We start from the raw sequence: 18341 nt of genomic DNA, 5'->3' as shown, positions 1-18341 counted from the left end.
GTGGCACGCCTTGGGCTCGTCACAGTCCCTGGCCTCGTGCTCACCCGATCCACAGAATCTGCACTTCCTAGTGCTGCACGAGGCCACGGTATGACCGTAGGCCATACAACGCCTGCAGAAAGGAGGCTGACGGGCGTAAAATAACGTCCCCCTGTCAGCCCCCAGGGAGAACATTGCAGGAGGATGGAGGTAGCCACCCAAACCCTTAGGGTCCTCCCTGAGCAGAGCCTGGAATCCCCTCCTCCCATTCCAGAAGCCCAGGGAGTCCCTGAGGAGCCTTGCTAATGATACATTGTCCATATATCTCCCGAGGAAAGCCCTTACCTCCTCGTCTTTAACATGCGGGTTATATAGGTTTACTGTCACCACCCTAAAGTTGTTCCTCGCCAGGCTTGTGACTTCATAATGGCACATAGGTCGGTCTCCTCCCACTTCTTTCGCCATCTTCATGACCTCATCATGTCTCCCCTCTGTGTAGAAGGTTACATCGAAAGCTCCCTCTACCGGGTTCCCTTGTAGGCAAAAAACGTCCTTCACCGACAGTTTCAGCACTCCCATAAGGACAGTCCTCCCGAAGGTTTCTCTTCCCGATGGCTCCAGCTCCTTATCCCTCCAAGCAAAACGGACTGTATTTGCTAGTCCCATCCCTGGGACCGACCTGCTTGATGGATTGCGCGCCATCTCCTCCTGGAAAATAACGCACTCAAAAAGTTGTTTGAAAAAAAAATACTTTTCAAACAAAAAAAACCTTATCGCCCTCCTACCTCCGACCTTCTGACTCAGCGAGCTCTGGGGCACCTCGGTACCAAGCTTGATCTGAGCCAAAAGGCCGAGAAGCGATAACCCACAAATTGACCCCTGCACCCGCCGGGCCCCCGGGGGTCTCGGCAGACCTCAGCGGTTTGGCAAAAGTTGTCTCCTCCCCACCCGACGCTTCCCTGGTGACAGGCGGGTGTTTTTTTTAACAAGTCGCTAATGCGTCTTTAAGTCACTAGCTCTTTAAGCCTAGTGCGACTATTTGTTCAAAGCCCGGAAAACACGTCAGTCGTCGTCGGGCTTGAACTCAATTGCCCGAGCGACTACTTTGAGTGGAAAAATACGCCGGTCGGTCGGTCGGTCAGCCGGCTTCAAGTCAAACGCCTGAGCAAAAAGTCTCGGCGTCATCTCTGTCAATTTCTCTTGAAACAAGATACCGGGCTCTGCCAGAAGCAAAGCCCTTCCAAAAATATGTTGAACTCGTAAGTGTTCCTCTCCACGGAAGTCTTTAGTAAAAGGCGAAAGGCTTGTGCGTAATGAAGAGAAACCAGAGTCGTATGGAAGTCAGAGGTCGGGGCCCGAGACACACACTGTGCACTCTAGGCCGGGTGCCCGCGGGTGGTTCCCGAACCCACTCTTCCAAGTTTGAGGGCTGTGGGTAAAAATTCACAGACAGACAGACAATCCTGGTGAAGTGATTGTATTTTTTGGGGGGGGTCAAAAACAGAGACAGACAGACAGACAGACAGACAGACAGACAGACAATCCTGGTGAAGTGATTGTATTTTTTGGGGGGGTCAAAAACAGAGACAGACAGACAGACACAAACACAGAGACACACACACACACACAGAGACACACACACACACACACAGACACACACACACACACACACACAGACAGAGACACACACACACACAGACACACACACACACACACACACACAATCCTGGCCAATGTTTTTTTTTTTTTTTTTTAAGTAAAATGGCGGGAAAACGGGGGACCCCATGAAGGGGGCTTCGCCCTTGTTTCAGTTTGGATGATTCTTCTTTTTTCATTCCTTCTCTTCTTCTGCTAGCTGTTTTACATAGCTTTGTGTATTTCTTTTTCCTTGACAATGAGAGAGAAGTGTTGCACCGTTCCCGGAGGTACTGCAATACCGGGTCGATGCGTGGAGCGGATGGAGCAAGCCCCATTTCCGACTCCCTGTTCGAAAAATCCATTTAATATGTAGTCCCCCGATGGGGGACATATCAGATATTAAACTGATAAGAACAGATTTTTTTTTTTTTTTTTTTTTTTACAAAAATTATTTATTACTTTCTATGCCATTCAATACAAAACCATGTATTCCAATCAAAATCATAACTAGGCATTTTTAATTGTAACACAAACCAAAAACCCTAAAACAAAGACCCAGGGAAACATCTTCCCTCCCCTTCTCACCTATAAACCAAACCCATACTAACAACAAAAATCACAATAAACTCACCCTATCCTCCCGACCGACGGGGACGCCTCCTCCACTCCTGACGCTCCGCCGTCGGCCACCATCCCCTCTCCTCTAGTTACAGAATCAGTGCCCGGCACAAGCGAACACTGTGTCTTGTGCCCCCCACTGAAGTCTATCACCCTGCCCTCCTGGCTCTGGCCTGAGCACCCCATGCCCTCAAACAAAAAATTAACCCCTTCCTCCATCCCCCACCCCTGGGCAATGCTTGGAAGGTCCAGCTCAGCCAGGGGTGTAAAAGAGCATGAAGGAGAGGGAGCCCACGAGGGCCCCGCATCCTCTCCACCCTGCCCTGCCCCCCCCTACCATCCTTCCTCCTCCTGCTGCCCTTTCGCTCCCACTTCTTAGGTCTCTTTATCGGTGGAGGGCGCAGCCAGGGAACATCCCTATCCGCGTCCGACAGCCCCCCCCTCGCTTCGGTCATATTATCCGCCAGCCCACCCCTCGCTTCCTTCACAGTGTCCGTCAGCCCCCCCACCATCTCCCTCAGCTCCTCTACCCGTGATCTCACCTCTTTACTGTCCCCCCACTCCTTCACTCCCTCTCCTTCTGGTCCCGCCACCACTTCTTTCTCTGTCTCCTTCCTTTCTGTCTCTTTCTTTTCCACCACCGTCTTCCCAGTCTCCTCCCTCTCTGTTGCCTTCTCCGTCTCCTTCCTCTCCACCGCCGTCTTCTCTGGCCCCTCCACTCTCATGTCTCCTTCCTCCTCCTGCTCCTTCTCTCCTTCAGCCGCCTGCTCCTCCTCTCCTTCAACCTCTCCCTCTCTTCCCAGCACCTTCTCCACCTGCTCCTCCTCTCCTTCCCCCGCTCCTCCCGGTACCTTTTCCTCCTCTTTTCGTGATGTTCCTGTTCCAGATCCCATGTCCGCTCCTCTTCCTCTACTTCCCACATCCCCCGCACCTGCTCCCCCTACAGCCGCAGACGCGTATGACCCGTGACGAGCCGGGCACCTCCGCCACAGGTGTGTAACCGAGCCACACCCGTGGCAAGCCTTTGGCTCGTCACAATCCCTTGCCTCGTGCCCGCTCGACCCACAGAACCTGCAAATCCTTGTACTACACGAGGCAAGGGTATGACCATAGGCCATACAGCGCCTGCAAAATGGAGGCTGACGGGCATAATGTAACGTCCCCCTGTCAGCCCCCAGGGAGAACATCGCTGGGGGATGTAGGTACCCACCCAATCCCCTTGGGTCCTCCCTGAGAAGGGCCTGGAACCCTCTCCTCCCGTTCCAGAATCCCAGGGAGTCCCTGAGGCGCCTCGCTGAGGAAACATTGTCCATGTATCTGCCCAGAAAGGCCCTCACCTCTTCGTCAGTCACATGGGGATTGTACATGGTCACAGTTACCAATCGAAAACTACTTCTCGCCAAGTTGGTCACTTCATAATGGCACATGGGAAATGCCTTACTCCCTTCTTTTGTCTTCATCAAAATTTCTTCATGCTTCCCTTCACTATAAAAAGTCACATCAAATGCCCCCTCCATTGGATTATCTTGGAAGCATAAAACATCCTTTACCTCCAGATTCAATATCCCCATCAATATGGTCCTTCCGAACTTCTCTCTTCCAAATGGCTCCAAATCTTTGTCCCTCCATGCAAACCTCACAGTATTGGACAATCCAATTCCTGGTACCGCCTTGTTATTACTGGTACGCGCCATTTCCAAAAGGAAAAAAAAAACACACGTCCACACAAGGAAAAAAACAGCTCTCCAAATGGAAGCCTCTGGAAAAAACCAAAAACGCCTTGGCAAAAAAGAACTCTGTCTCGCCCAAAAACCTATCGCCCTCCTATCTCCGACCTTTTGACTCAGCGAGCTCTGGGGCACCTCGGTACCAAGCTTGATCTGAGCCAAAAGGCCGAGAAGCGATAACCCACAAATTGACCCCTGCACCCGCCGGGCCCCCGGGGGTCTCGGCAGACCTCAGCGGTTTGGCAAAAGTTGTCTCCTCCCCACCCGACGCTTCCCTGGTGACAGGCGGGTGTTTTTTTTAACAAGTCGCTAATGCGTCTTTAAGTCACTAGCTCTTTAAGCCTAGTGCGACTATTTGTTCAAAGCCCGGAAAACACGTCAGTCGTCGTCGGGCTTGAACTCAATTGCCCGAGCGACTACTTTGAGTGGAAAAATACGCCGGTCGGTCGGTCGGTCGGTCAGCCGGCTTCAAGTCAAACGCCTGAGCAAAAAGTCTCGGCGTCATCTCTGTCAATTTCTCTTGAAACAAGATACCGGGCTCTGCCAGAAGCAAAGCCCTTCCAAAAATATGTTGAACTCGTAAGTGTTCCTCTCCACGGAAGTCTTTAGTAAAAGGCGAAAGGCTTGTGCGTAATGAAGAGAAACCAGAGTCGTATGGAAGTCAGAGGTCGGGGCCCGAGACACACACTGTGCACTCTAGGCCGGGTGCCCGCGGGTGGTTCCCGAACCCACTCTTCCAAGTTTCAGGGCTGTGGGTAAAAATTCACAGACAGACAGACAATCCTGGTGAAGTGATTGTATTTTTGGGGGGGGTCAAAAACAGAGACAGACAGACAGACAGACAGACAGACAGACAGACAATCCTGGTGAAGTGATTGTATTTTTTGGGGGGGTCAAAAACAGAGACAGACAGACAGACACACACACACAGAGACACACACACACACACACACACACAGAGACACACACACACACACAGACACACACACACACACACACACACACACACAGACAGAGACACACACACACACAGACACACACACACACACACACACACACACAATCCTGGCCAATGTTTTTTTTTTTTTTTTTTTTTAAGTAAAATGGCGGGAAAACGGGGGACCCCATGAAGGGGGCTTCGCCCTTGTTTCAGTTTGGATGATTCTTCTTTTTTCATTCCTTCTCTTCTTCTGCTAGCTGTTTTACATAGCTTTGTGTATTTCTTTTTCCTTGACAATGAGAGAGAAGTGTTGCACCGTTCCCGGAGGTACTGCAATACCGGGTCGATGCGTGGAGCGGATGGAGCAAGCCCCATTTCCGACTCCCTGTTCGAAAAATCCATTTAATATGTAGTCCCCCGATGGGGGACATATCAGATATTAAACTGATAAGAACAGATTTTTTTTTTTAGAAAAAATAATTTATTACCTTCTATGCCATTCATTCATTACAAATCATACCTTTCATACAAAATAAATAATGGCATTTTAATTCATAAAACAACACAAAACCCAAACAAAACTCAGGGGAGCATCATCCCTCCCCGTCATCCTAAACACTAACTTTCCCTATCTTCCCTTCCCTAATCTAAAATAACCCCAGCCCTAATCCCCCCTTCCATCTCTCCCGGGCAGCATGCTGCCCCCACTTCCTCTCCTCCCTCTTCATCCTCCCCCTCAGATCTCCTTCCACCCTCCTCACTATGCCTTCCACCCCACAATCTCTCCCTGTCTTAACCATGTTCTGCCTGGCTTCCCACAGCCCCCGCTTAAAGAGGCTCATGAGAAGCCAGAGCAGAAACCTATCCCTATCCGTCCCCCTCGCTCTCCCTACACCTCTCTCTAGCCTAGCCCACGTCAATACAAAATCCCCTCTTACCCTTCCTAACAACACCCGTGCCTTTGCCCATACTACTCCGGCAATGGCACAGTCCCAAAAGACATGACGCACAGTCTCCTCCCTGCCACAAGAAGGTCTTGGGCAGGTGGGGGATCGCGCCAAGCTATGCCGGTACATGGTGGAGCGTACCGGCAAACACTTGTGGAGGCTCAACCAATTCAGGTCCTTGAGCCTGTTGTCCAGACCCCGCGCCTGCACTCCCTCCCAGACCACCGCCGGGATGCCCACTACAGGTGCCGGACTTACTGCCCGTCTGACCTCCTCGTACAGGTGCCTGTGATCTAAACCTACTCGGGCGACTTCAACCTCGGGGTGCGCACGCAGCCACTTGGCCGCATGGCCAAAGTGCCACGGCAGCTGTTCCGCCCGAGGACCCGTGTTAGACCACACCATTACGCTTCTCGCCTGATACGAGAAGAACACCCGCAGGAGGTAACCGGACGGGTGTAGTACTGGCTGAGCAAGCTCCGTCAACAGAAACGAAACAAAAATGGCGTCCAGCTTGAGGGGGAGATGTGGTACCCCCCTACCTCCCTCCCCGATGGGACAGATCATGCGTGCCCTGGCGACCCACTCGTACCTGCCACCCCACATGAACTGAAACACCAGCCTCACTAGATGCCTCCTCAGACAAGCCGGCAATGGATAGATGTACGCCAAGTACAATAGAGATGGCAATACATCCACCTTGAGAACCAGGACCTTGCCTAAAAAGGACAACGACCTAGCCCTCCACATCGCTAGCTTCTTCTGTACCACTGCGATGCCCATGTTCCAGTTCAGCGTCGCTGAGCCGGAGGTCTCAAAATGGACCCCGAGTATCCTCAGGGCCCCGTTACAGAGAGATAACCCTCCGGGCACATCCGTCCTACCACTCCATCTTCCGAAAAACTTAACGGAAGACTTCGCGTGGTTAAGAACCGCCCCCGACGCTCGGGTGAAGTCCCCAATAATGGCAAGGGACCTTGTCAGGCACGAGTCCTTGCAAAGCAGCAAGGATGTGTCGTCGGCGTACTGTGTCAACTTGACACGGAGACCGCCACTTCCAGGGATCAGCAAGCCCTCCACCCCTGTGTCTGCCCTAATGGCAGCCCCCAGAGGCTCCATGTACAGAACAAAGAGGAGAGCCGAGAGCGGGCATCCCTGCCTGACCCCAGACGAGAGGTCAAAAACGTCACCTAAGTGACTGTTTACGCTAACTCGGCACCCCGCTCCGACATATAATGTACGGATCCATCCTATAAACTTCTCCCCAAATCCTAATCTACCTAACACCCTGAATAGAAAGGATCTATTCACGCGATCAAAGGCTTTCGCCTGATCTAGCGCTGCTACCATTAAAGGCAGCCCCCTATCTTCTACCCAAGCGATGGAGTCCCTGATCAACTGTAGGTTCCATCTGATCGAGCGACCCTCTACCCCGCACGTCTGATCCTCATGGACGACGTAGGGAAGGGCTGTGCGCAACCGGTCTGCTAAAACCTTTGCAAGTAGCTTGTAATCTACGCACAGCATGGTCAACGGCCGCCAGTTGCCAAGGTCAGTTGCTTCCCCCTTCTTATAAAGAAGTGACAGCACACCGACAGCCATTGATCCCCCCGGGACCCCCGTCTCAAGGATGGCCTTCAAGACTTCGAGGACCACTGGTCCAAGCATACCCCAAAACTTGAGATAAAACTCGGCCGGCAGCCCATCCATCCCAGGCACCTTCCCTTTTCCCATCCTCCTGAGAGCACTCTCAACCTCTTCAAGGGAGATCTGAGCCTCCATCACATCTCTAATGTCCTCCGGCAATCGCCGGGACAATTGTTCTAAAAACACATTTCCCTGCTCTACATCTATTTCCTTTTCCTTAAATAAACCTCGGAAATGATCAGTTGTCACCCTGACCATTTCCTCCGGTTTTCTCACTATACTACCATCTTCTTCCTTCACCCCATGCATTATCTTCCTACTCTGTCTGGCCCTAACCGACTTAAAGAACATAGCGGAACAAGTCTCATTATGTTCTAGAAAGCCATTATGCGCACGCTCCAGGAAAGCTCGAGCCTTCTGCTCCTGCAGCTCCCTGAGCTGCGCCTTCAGGGCTGTGGATCTATCCCAGTCAATCGACCCGCCGAGGTTGCCTGCCTCGTACTCGAGTTCGAGCAACCTTTGGATACGATCCACCTCCCTCCTTTCCTCCCTTTTTTTCCTCCTACAATATCCTATTATAAAGGCCCTAATCCTTACCTTAACTAAATCCCACCACTCTAACACCCCCTCGCACATGGACCGGAGGCCTTCAAGCCCCCGAAAGAAACCAAAAAAGGCATCAACGAAAGCTTGCTCCTCCAGCACATCCCGATCTAATTTCCAGTACCCCCTACCGAAGAGGCAGACTGGCGGCCCCACCTGCAGGAGCACCCCGTCGTGATCCGAGAAGAACACAGGCAACAGCTGCCCAGACAACTGACCCAAAGACCTAGATAGAAAAATGTAGTCGAGCCTCCGCGCAACCCCCCGAGAGTTGCGCCATGTGGGACCAGCCATTGCCGGAGTAGTGTGCAGGCCTCCATCAACCAGACCATGGCAAGCCATTAGCCCGGTGATGGAGCCTGCACTACTATCCCCCCCTACCCCTAGATCTATATTAAAATCCCCCCCTATCACTAAGTGCCTATTTGTAACACACAGGGGCGTCAGACAGTCCACCATCTCCCTCCTGTCTGCCGCCACCTGTGGCCCATACACCACCACTAACCTATACCTACTATCCCTAAAAGTGACATCCATCCCCATAACCCTCCCCTGCATAACCATAAAAGAACCCTCCACCTTTACATCTCTGTGCCCACACAAAATCCCTACCCCCGATGAGTGCACTCCCCCTATCCCCCAAACCGACTCTCCCTTGTCCCACTCCCTTCTAAACCTATTGACATCCCCACCATCCCTCAGGTGAACCTCCTGTAGAAAACAGAAATCGAAACCCACCCCTTCTAAAAAACTAAACACCGCCCTCCTCTTAACAAAATCCCTTAACCCTCTTACATTTAAGCTAACAAAAGTAATCATCTTGAAAGAAAATTAAATTAAAATCAATACAAATCAACCTAACATCACCCAAATACTAAACCCAAATGAAAACAAAAACAGGAGGCTCACCCGATGCTCCCCTGCTCCATCTCCACCGGCGGGGACTCCCTCCGCACTCCCGATGTCCCCCCGTCTTCCTCCATCCCACCAATCCAGGATGATGGAATGGTGTTTGGCCGCTGAATGTCCAGCACCCTGGGTTTACCCCCCACCTCCTCCACTTCCCCCTCCTCGTAACTTGTTGGGAAGAGAGTGGGAGAGCCCATGTCCTCAATCATGAACAGCGTCCCCCCTTCGGCCTTGTTGGGTTGTTCCAAATCCCCCTGGAGTTGAGTGGCTGGGGAAACCAGCGAGGACACAGATGTTTCTCCCACCCCCATCGCTCGCTTGGCCACCCCCTCCCCCCTCTCGTTGTCCTCCGAGCCCCCCTTCCTTTTTCCTTTCTTTTTTTTCGGTGTTTGGTGTAGCGGGGAAACACCACCCCCCCTCCCCCCCAGCTCCTCCACCATTCCCCTCATCTCCTCCACTAGGGCACTTGATGTTATGCTGTCCCCCCACTCCCTCCCACCTTCCCCCTCCTCCTCGTCTTCTGGTCCTTCCGCCGTCTCCTTCTTCCCCACCTCTTCCTCCTCTGCTGCTCTCTCTGGCTCCTCCACTTCCTTGCTTCTTCCTGCCTCCTTTCCTTCCTCTCCTCCTGGATCTCCTACTCCCTTGCCATCTCCATCTCTTCCTGCTGCCGCTCTTCTCTCGTCCTTTGAGGCCTTCACCTCTGGGCCTCTGGTCGGGTCTTGTTCTTGGCCTCCTCCCCCTCCTCTTCTTCCCCCATCCCCCGCTCCTGTCCCCCCTCCAGCTGCAGACGCGTATGACCGCTGACGAGCCGGGCATCCCCGCCACAGGTGTGCAGATGAGCCACACCCGTGGCACGCCTTCGGCTCGTCACAGTCCCTAGCCTCGTGCTCTCCAGATCCACAAAATCTACATTTTCTCGTGCTGCACGAGGCTAGGATATGACCGTAGGCCATACAGCGCCTGCAAAACGGGGGCTGACGTGCATAAAATAATGTCCCCCTGTCAGCCCCCAGGGAGAACATTGCCGGGGGATGAAGGTATCCGCCCAGCCCCTTCGGGTCCTCCCTAAGGAGGGCCTGGAAACCCCTTCTGCCATTCCAAAATCCAAGTGAATCTTTGAGGGCCCTTGCTGAGGAGACGTTATCCATATATCTCCCCAGAAAGGCCCTCACCTCCTCATCTTTGACATACGGATTGTACATGTTTACCGTTACAACCCTGTAATTATTCCTCGCAAGGCTGGTCACCTCATAATTGCACATTGGCTTCGTGCCTCCCACTGCTTTCGCCTTTCTTAGTACCTCATTGTGTTTTTCTTCTGTGTGTAATGCCACGTCAAAAGCTCCTTCCAATGAGTTCCCTTGTAGGCAAAACACGTCTTTAACTGACAGCTTGAAGATTCCAATCAAGATAGTCCTACCAAAGGTTTCTCGTCCAAACGGATCCAACTCCTTGTTCTTCCACGTAAACCGAACCGTGTTTGCAAGCCCGATCACAGGGACCGACCTGTATGAAGTATTTTGCGCCATCTCCTCTAGGAGATTGGCGCCCTCGACTCCTCTCTTGCTCTCTTCTCAGAAAAGGAAAAAACCCCTAAAAAGAAAAACAAAATGGCCGAGATACAATACCCAAAAATCAAAAAAACAACTTACCGCTCTCCTGTCGTCGACCTTTTGACTCAGCGAGCTCTGGGGCACCTCAGTACCAAGCTTGATCTGAGCCAAAAGGCCGAGAAGCGATAACCCACAAATTGACCCCTGCACCCGCCGGGCCCCCGGGGGTCTCGGCAGACCTCAGCGGTTTGGCAAAAGTTGTCTCCTCCCCACCCGACGCTTCCCTGGTGACAGGCGGGTGTTTTTTTTAACAAGTCGCTAATGCGTCTTTAAGTCACTAGCTCTTTAAGCCTAGTGCGACTATTTGTTCAAAGCCCGGAAAACACGTCAGTCGTCGTCGGGCTTGAACTCAATTGCCCGAGCGACTACTTTGAGTGGAAAAATACGCCGGTCGGTCGGTCGGTCAGCCGGCTTCAAGTCAAACGCCTGAGCAAAAAGTCTCGGCGTCATCTCTGTCAATTTCTCTTGAAACAAGATACCGGGCTCTGCCAGAAGCAAAGCCCTTCCAAAAATATGTTGAACTCGTAAGTGTTCCTCTCCACGGAAGTCTTTAGTAAAAGGCGAAAGGCTTGTGCGTAATGAAGAGAAACCAGAGTCGTATGGAAGTCAGAGGTCGGGGCCCGAGACACACACTGTGCACTCTAGGCCGGGTGCCCGCGGGTGGTTCCCGAACCCACTCTTCCAAGTTTGAGGGCTGTGGGTAAAAATTCACAGACAGACAGACAATCCTGGTGAAGTGATTGTATTTTTTGGGGGGGGTCAAAAACAGAGACAGACAGACAGACAGACAGACAGACAGACAGACAATCCTGGTGAAGTGATTGTATTTTTTGGGGGGGTCAAAAACAGAGACAGACAGACAGACACACACACACAGAGACACACACACACACACACACACACAGAGACACACACACACACACACAGACACACACACACACACACACACAGACAGAGACACACACACACACAGACACACACACACACACACACACACACACAATCCTGGCCAATGTTTTTTTTTTTTTTTTTTTTTTTTAAGTAAAATGGCGGGAAAACGGGGGACCCCATGAAGGGGGCTTCGCCCTTGTTTCAGTTTGGATGATTCTTCTTTTTTCATTCCTTCTCTTCTTCTGCTAGCTGTTTTACATAGCTTTGTGTATTTCTTTTTCCTTGACAATGAGAGAGAAGTGTTGCACCGTTCCCGGAGGTACTGCAATACCGGGTCGATGCGTGGAGCGGATGGAGCAAGCCCCATTTCCGACTCCCTGTTCGAAAAATCCATTTAATATGTAGTCCCCCGATGGGGGACATATCAGATATTAAACTGATAAGAACAGATTTTTTTTTTTTTTTTTTTTTTTTTGAAAATAATTTATTACTTTCTATGCCATTCATTCATTACAAATCATACCTTTCATACAAAATAAATAATGGCATTTTAAATCATAACACAACCCAAAAACCAAAACAAAACTCAGGGGAGCATCATCCCTCCCCTTCATCCTAAACACTAACTTTCCCTATCTTCCCTTCCCTAATCTAAAATAACCCCAGCCCTAATCCCCCCTTCCATCTCTTCCGGGCAGCATGCTGCCCCCACTTCCTCTCCTCCCTCTTCATCCTCCCTCTCAAATCTCCTTCCACCCTCCTCACTATCCCTTCCACCCCACAATCTCTCCCTGTCTTAACCATGTTCTGCCTGGCTTCCCACAGCCCCCGCTTAAAGAGGCTCATGAGAAGCCAGAGCAGAAACCTATCCCTATCCGTCCCCCTCGCTCTCCCTACACCTCTCTCTAACCTAGCCCACGTCAAAACAAAATCCCCTCTAACCCTTCCTAACAACACCCGTGCCTTTGCCCATACTACTCCGGCAATGGCACAGTCCCAAAAGACATGGCGCACAGTCTCCTCCCTGCCACAAGAAGGTCTTGGGCAGGTGGGGGATCGCGCCAAGCTATGCCGGTACATGGTGGAGCGTACCGGCAAACACTTGTGGAGGCTCAACCAATTCAGGTCCTTGAGCCTGTTGTCCAGGCCCCGCGCCTGCACTCCCTCCCAGACCACTGCCGGGATGCCCACTACAGGTGCTGGACTTACTGCCCGTCTGACCTCCTCGTACAGGTGCCTGTGATCTAAACCTACTCGGGCGACTTCAACCTCGGGGTGCGTTCGCAGCCACTTGGCCGCATGGCCAAAGTGCCACGGCAGCTGTTCCGCCCGAGGACCCGTGTTAGACCACACCATTACGCTTCTCGCCTGATACGAGAAGAACACCCGCAGGAGGTAACCGGACGGGTGTAGTACTGGCTGAGCGAGCTCCGCCAACAGAAAAGAAACAAAAATGGCGTCCAGCTTGAGGGGGAGATGTGGTACCCCCCTACCTCCCTCCCCGATGGGACAGATCATGCGTGCCCTGGCGACCCACTCGTACCTGCCACCCCACATGAACTGAAACACCAGCCTCACTAGAGGCCTCCTCAGACAAGCCGGCAATGGGTAGATGTACGCCAAGTACAATAGAGATGGCAATACATCCACCTTTAGAACCAGGACCTTGCCTAAAAAGGACAAAGACCTAGATCTCCACATCGCTAGCTTCCTCTGTACCACTGCAATGCGCATGTTCCAGTTCAGCGTCGCTGAGCCGGAGGTCTCAAAATGGACCCCGAGAATCCTCAGGGCCCCGTTACAGAGAGATAACCCTCCGGGCACATCCGTCCTACCACTCCATCTTCCGAAAAACTTAACGGAAGACTTCGCGTGGTTAAGAACCGCTCCCGACGCTCGGGTGAAGTCCCCAATGATGGCAAGGGACCTTGTCAGGCACGAGTCCTTGCAAAGCAGCAAGGAGGTGTCGTCGGCGTACTGTGTCAACTTGACACGGAGACCGCCACTTCCAGGTATCAGCAGACCCTCCACCCCTGTGTCTGCCCTAATGGCAGCCCCCAGAGGCTCCATGTACAGAACGAAGAGGAGAGCCGAGAGCGGGCATCCCTGCCTGACCCCAGACGAGAGGTCAAAAACGTCACCTAAGTGACTGTTAACGCTAACCCGGCACCCCGCTCCGACATATAAAGTACGGATCCATCCTATAAACTTTTCCCCAAATCCTAATCTACCTAACACCCTGAATAGAAAGGATCTATTCACGCGATCAAAGGCTTTCGCCTGATCTAGCGCTGCTACCATTAAAGGCAGCCCCCTATCTTCTACCCAAGCGATGGAGTCCCTGATCAACTGTAGGTTCCATCTGATCGAGCGACCCTCTACCCCGCACGTCTGATCCTCATGGACGACGTAGGGAAGGGCTGTGCGCAACCGGTCTGCTAAAACCTTTGCAAGTATCTTGTAATCTACGCACAGCATGGTCAATGGCCGCCAGTTGCCAAGGTCGGTTGCTTCCCCCTTCTTATAAAGAAGTGACAGCACACCGACAGCCATTGATCCCCCCGGGACCCCCGTCTCAAGGATGGCCTTCAAGACTTCGAGGACCACCGGTCCAAGTATACCCCAAAACTTGAGGTAAAACTCGGCCGGCAGCCCATCCATCCCAGGCACCTTCCCTTTTCCCATCCTCCTGAGAGCGCTCTCAACCTCTTCGAGGGAGATCTGAGCCTCCATCACATCTCTAATGTCCTCCGGCAATCGCCGGGACAAGTGTTCTAAAAACACATTTCCCTGCTCTACATCTATTTCCCTTTCCTTAAATAAACCTCGGAAATGATCAGTTGTCACCCTGACCATTTCCTCCGGTTTTCTCACTATACTACCATCTTCTTTCCTCACCCCGTTCATTATCTTCCTACTCTGTCTGGCCCTAACCGACTTAAAGAACATAGCGGAACAAGTCTCATTATGTTCTAAAAAGCCATTATGCGCACGCTCCAGGAAAGCTCGAGCCTTCCGCTCCTGCAGCTCCCTGAGCTGTGCCTTCAGGGCTGTGGATCTCTCCCAGTCAATCGACCCGCCGAGGTTGCCTGCCTCGTACTCGAGTTCAATCAACCTTTGGATACGATCCACCTCCCTCCTTTCCTCCCTTTTAGTCCTCTTACAATATCCTATTATAAAGGCCCTAATCCTTACCTTAACTAAATCCCACCACTCCAGCACCCCCTCGCACATGGACCGGAGGCCTTCAAGCCTCCGAAAGAAACCAAAAAAGGCGTCGACGAAAGCTTGCTCCTCCAGCACATCCCGATCTAATTTCCAGTACCCCCTACCGAAGAGGCAGACTGGCGGCCCCACCTGCATGAGCACCCCGTCGTGATCCGAGAAGAACACAGGCAGCAGCCGCCCAGACAACTGACCCAAAGACCTAGATAGAAAAATGTAATCGAGCCTCCGCGCAACCCCCCGAGAGTTGCGCCATGTGGGACCAGCCATTGTCGGAGTAGTGTGCAGGCCTCCATCAACCAGGCCATGGCAAGCCATTAGCCCGGTGATGGCGCCTGCACTACTATCCCCCGCTAACCCTAAATCTATGTTAAAATCCCCTCCTATCACTAAGTGCCTATTTGTGACACACAGGGGCGCCAGACAGTCCACCATCTCCCTCCTGTCTGCCGCCACCTGTGGCCCATACACCACCACTAACCTGTACTTACTATCCCTTAAAGTGACATCCACCCCCAAAACCCTCCCCTGCATAACAACAAAAGTGCCCTCTACTCTAAACTCCCTATTCCCAAACAAAATCCCCACCCCCGTAGAGTGAACCCCACCTATACCCCAAATTGACTCCCCTTTATCCCACTCCCTACTAAACCTCACGACATCCCCTCCATCCCTCAGGTGAACCTCCTGTAAAAAACAAACATCAAAACCCACCCCCTCTAAAAAACTAAAAGCCGCCCTCCTTTTAACATAATCCCTCAAACCCCTTACATTTAAACTAAACAAAATTAACATAAGATATTATTTTTACAAAACACAACACAAAACTATTTCTTCTTTAAACTAAACCCCAAAACTATCAAAAAAACAGGAGGCTCACCTGATGCTCCCCTGCTCCTTCTCTTCCGGCGGGGACGTCTTCCCCTCTCCTGACGCCCCCCCGTCCTCCTCCATCTCCCCAACCCAGGATGCAGGTATGGTGTTCGGCCTTGGAGTGCTCTGCATCCTGGGTTCCCCACCAACACCCGTCATTTCTTCCTCCCTGTAACTTTCCGGGTTTAGAGTAGGGGACCCCATCCCCTCAAAGAGGAGTTGAGATCCCCCCCCAGACAGCCAGCTCTGAGCCTCTTCCTGGGAGTCACCATCCACCAATTGTTGAGGGGCTGAGGAAACCAGCAAGGAAACTTTTCCCTCCCCCATCCCTCGCTTGGCAACCCCATCCACCTCCCCCTCCCTTTCACTGCCTGTCGAGCACCCCCTCTTCTTCACTTTCTTCCTAGGAGTTGGAGGTAAAGGGGAGACACCCCCCTTCCCCGCCAACTCCTCCACCATTCCTCTCATCTCTTCGACGAGGGCGCTCGACATGCTGTCCCCCCACTCCCTCACCCCCCTTCCCTCCTCCTCCCCCTCCACAGCCCCTGCCACCGGCACCCCCTCCACCACCTCTCCCTCCATTGTTGCGGTGTCTCGCTCCTCCACTCCCTTGCTTCCTTCTGCTTCCTTTTGTTCTTCCGTTCCTTCTGCTGCCGCTCCTTTCTCCTCTTCTTTCCGTGCTGCCTTCCGCTCTGGGCCAGTGCCCTGGTCCTGAGATGGCCTTCCTTCCCCTCCTCTTCTTCCCCCATCCCCCGCTCCTGCTCCCCCCCAGCTGCAGACGCGTATGACCTCCGACGAGCCGGGCACTCCCGCCACAGGTGTGCTGACGAGCCACACCCGTGGCACGCCTTCGGCTCGTCGCAGTCCCTCGCCTCGTGCTCCACCGATCCACAAATTCGGCACTTTCTTGTGCTGCACGAGGCGAGGATATGACCGTAGGCCATACAACGCCTGCAAAACGGGGGCTGACGTGCATAAAACAACGTCCCCCTGTCAGCCCCCAGGGAGAACATCGCAGGGGGATGGAGGTAGCCACCCTGTCCCTTTGGGTCCTCCCTGAGGAGGGCCTGGAATCCTCTCCTCCCATTCCAAAATCCTAGGGAGTCCCTGAGGAGCCTCTCTGAGGAGACCTTGTCCATGTACCTCCCCAAAAAGGCCCTCACTTCTTCCTCCTTAACATGCGGATTGTACATTGTAACCGTCACTACCCTGAAATTATTCCTGGCCAGGCTTGTTACTCCATAAAAGCACATCGGCCTTTCTCCTTCCAATGCCCTCACCCTCTTCAGGATTTCATCATGCTTCTCCTCTGTATAGCAGGTCACGTCATACGCCCTCTCCATCGGGTTGCCCTGGAGGCAAAGGACATCCTTCACCGACAGCTTTAGGCATCCCATCAGGATTGTTCTTCCAAAGGTTTCCCTCCCAAATTCTTCCACCTCCTGGTCCTTCCATGCAAATCTTAGCGTGTTTGCCAAACCTACTCCCGGTACCGACCTGTTCTTTATATTTTTCTCCATTTTTCCAGAAGAAAAAAAAAAGCTCTCTTAAAAGAAGCCAAATGGAAAATAAAGGATATCCAAAAAAACTGATTCCTGTAAACAAAAACTAAATTTCCTCCCTCCTGCCTTCCTTCGACCTTTTGGCTCAGCGGGCTCTGGGGCACCTCGGTGCCAAGCTTGATCTGAGCCAAAAGGCCGAGAAGCGATAACCCACAAATTGACCCCTGCACCCGCCGGGCCCCCGGGGGTCTCGGCAGACCTCAGCGGTTTGGCAAAAGTTGTCTCCTCCCCACCCGACGCTTCCCTGGTGACAGGCGGGTGTTTTTTTTAACAAGTCGCTAATGCGTCTTTAAGTCACTAGCTCTTTAAGCCTAGTGCGACTATTTGTTCAAAGCCCGGAAAACACGTCAGTCGTCGTCGGGCTTGAACTCAATTGCCCGAGCGACTACTTTGAGTGGAAAAATACGCCGGTCGGTCGGTCGGTCAGCCGGCTTCAAGTCAAACGCCTGAGCAAAAAGTCTCGGCGTCATCTCTGTCAATTTCTCTTGAAACAAGATACCGGGCTCTGCCAGAAGCAAAGCCCTTCCAAAAATATGTTGAACTCGTAAGTGTTCCTCTCCACGGAAGTCTTTAGTAAAAGGCGAAAGGCTTGTGCGTAATGAAGAGAAACCAGAGTCGTATGGAAGTCAGAGGTCGGGGCCCGAGACACACACTGTGCACTCTAGGCCGGGTGCCCGCGGGTGGTTCCCGAACCCACTCTTCCAAGTTTGAGGGCTGTGGGTAAAAATTCACAGACAGACAGACAATCCTGGTGAAGTGATTGTATTTTTGGGGGGGGTCAAAAACAGAGACAGACAGACAGACAGACAGACAGACAGACAATCCTGGTGAAGTGATTGTATTTTTTGGGGGGGTCAAAAACAGAGACAGACAGACAGACACACACACACAGAGACACACACACACACACACACACACAGAGACACACACACACACACAGACACACACACACACACACACACACACACACAGACAGAGACACACACACACACAGACACACACACACACACACACACACACACAATCCTGGCCAATGTTTTTTTTTTATTTTTTTTAAGTAAAATGGCGGGAAAACGGGGGACCCCATGAAGGGGGCTTCGCCCTTGTTTCAGTTTGGATGATTCTTCTTTTTTCATTCCTTCTCTTCTTCTGCTAGCTGTTTTACATAG

General features: G+C 52.2%; 6 non-coding genes and 1 pseudogene across 6 annotated transcripts; all 7 read right to left on the bottom strand.

The window, feature by feature from the left end:
• Positions 1-1195: 1195 nt before the first annotated feature.
• On the bottom strand, positions 1196-1312 carry LOC115161635 (U5 spliceosomal RNA). Its single transcript, XR_003869332.1, has one exon. It is a non-coding gene; the product is annotated as a U5 spliceosomal RNA (small nuclear RNA).
• A 570-nt stretch (positions 1313-1882) lies between these two features.
• Positions 1883-2069, bottom strand: LOC115161571 (U2 spliceosomal RNA). The gene has a single exon (XR_003869293.1). It is a non-coding gene; the product is annotated as a U2 spliceosomal RNA (small nuclear RNA).
• Positions 2070-4498: 2429 nt separating this feature from the next.
• LOC115161634 (U5 spliceosomal RNA) lies at positions 4499-4615 on the bottom strand. The gene has a single exon (XR_003869331.1). It is a non-coding gene; the product is annotated as a U5 spliceosomal RNA (small nuclear RNA).
• Positions 4616-5207: 592 nt separating this feature from the next.
• On the bottom strand, positions 5208-5383 carry LOC115161552 (uncharacterized; annotated as a pseudogene).
• A 5719-nt stretch (positions 5384-11102) lies between these two features.
• LOC115161633 (U5 spliceosomal RNA) lies at positions 11103-11219 on the bottom strand. Its single transcript, XR_003869330.1, has one exon. It is a non-coding gene; the product is annotated as a U5 spliceosomal RNA (small nuclear RNA).
• Positions 11220-11809: 590 nt separating this feature from the next.
• LOC115161588 (U2 spliceosomal RNA) lies at positions 11810-11997 on the bottom strand. The gene has a single exon (XR_003869300.1). It is a non-coding gene; the product is annotated as a U2 spliceosomal RNA (small nuclear RNA).
• Positions 11998-17673: 5676 nt separating this feature from the next.
• Positions 17674-17790, bottom strand: LOC115161632 (U5 spliceosomal RNA). The gene has a single exon (XR_003869329.1). It is a non-coding gene; the product is annotated as a U5 spliceosomal RNA (small nuclear RNA).
• Positions 17791-18341: the final 551 nt, after the last annotated feature.

Source organism: Salmo trutta, chromosome 24, assembly GCF_901001165.1.
Source record: "Salmo trutta chromosome 24, fSalTru1.1, whole genome shotgun sequence".
Lineage (NCBI taxonomy): Eukaryota > Metazoa > Chordata > Actinopteri > Salmoniformes > Salmonidae > Salmo > Salmo trutta.
This window is presented reverse-complemented; position numbering and strand designations above follow the sequence as displayed.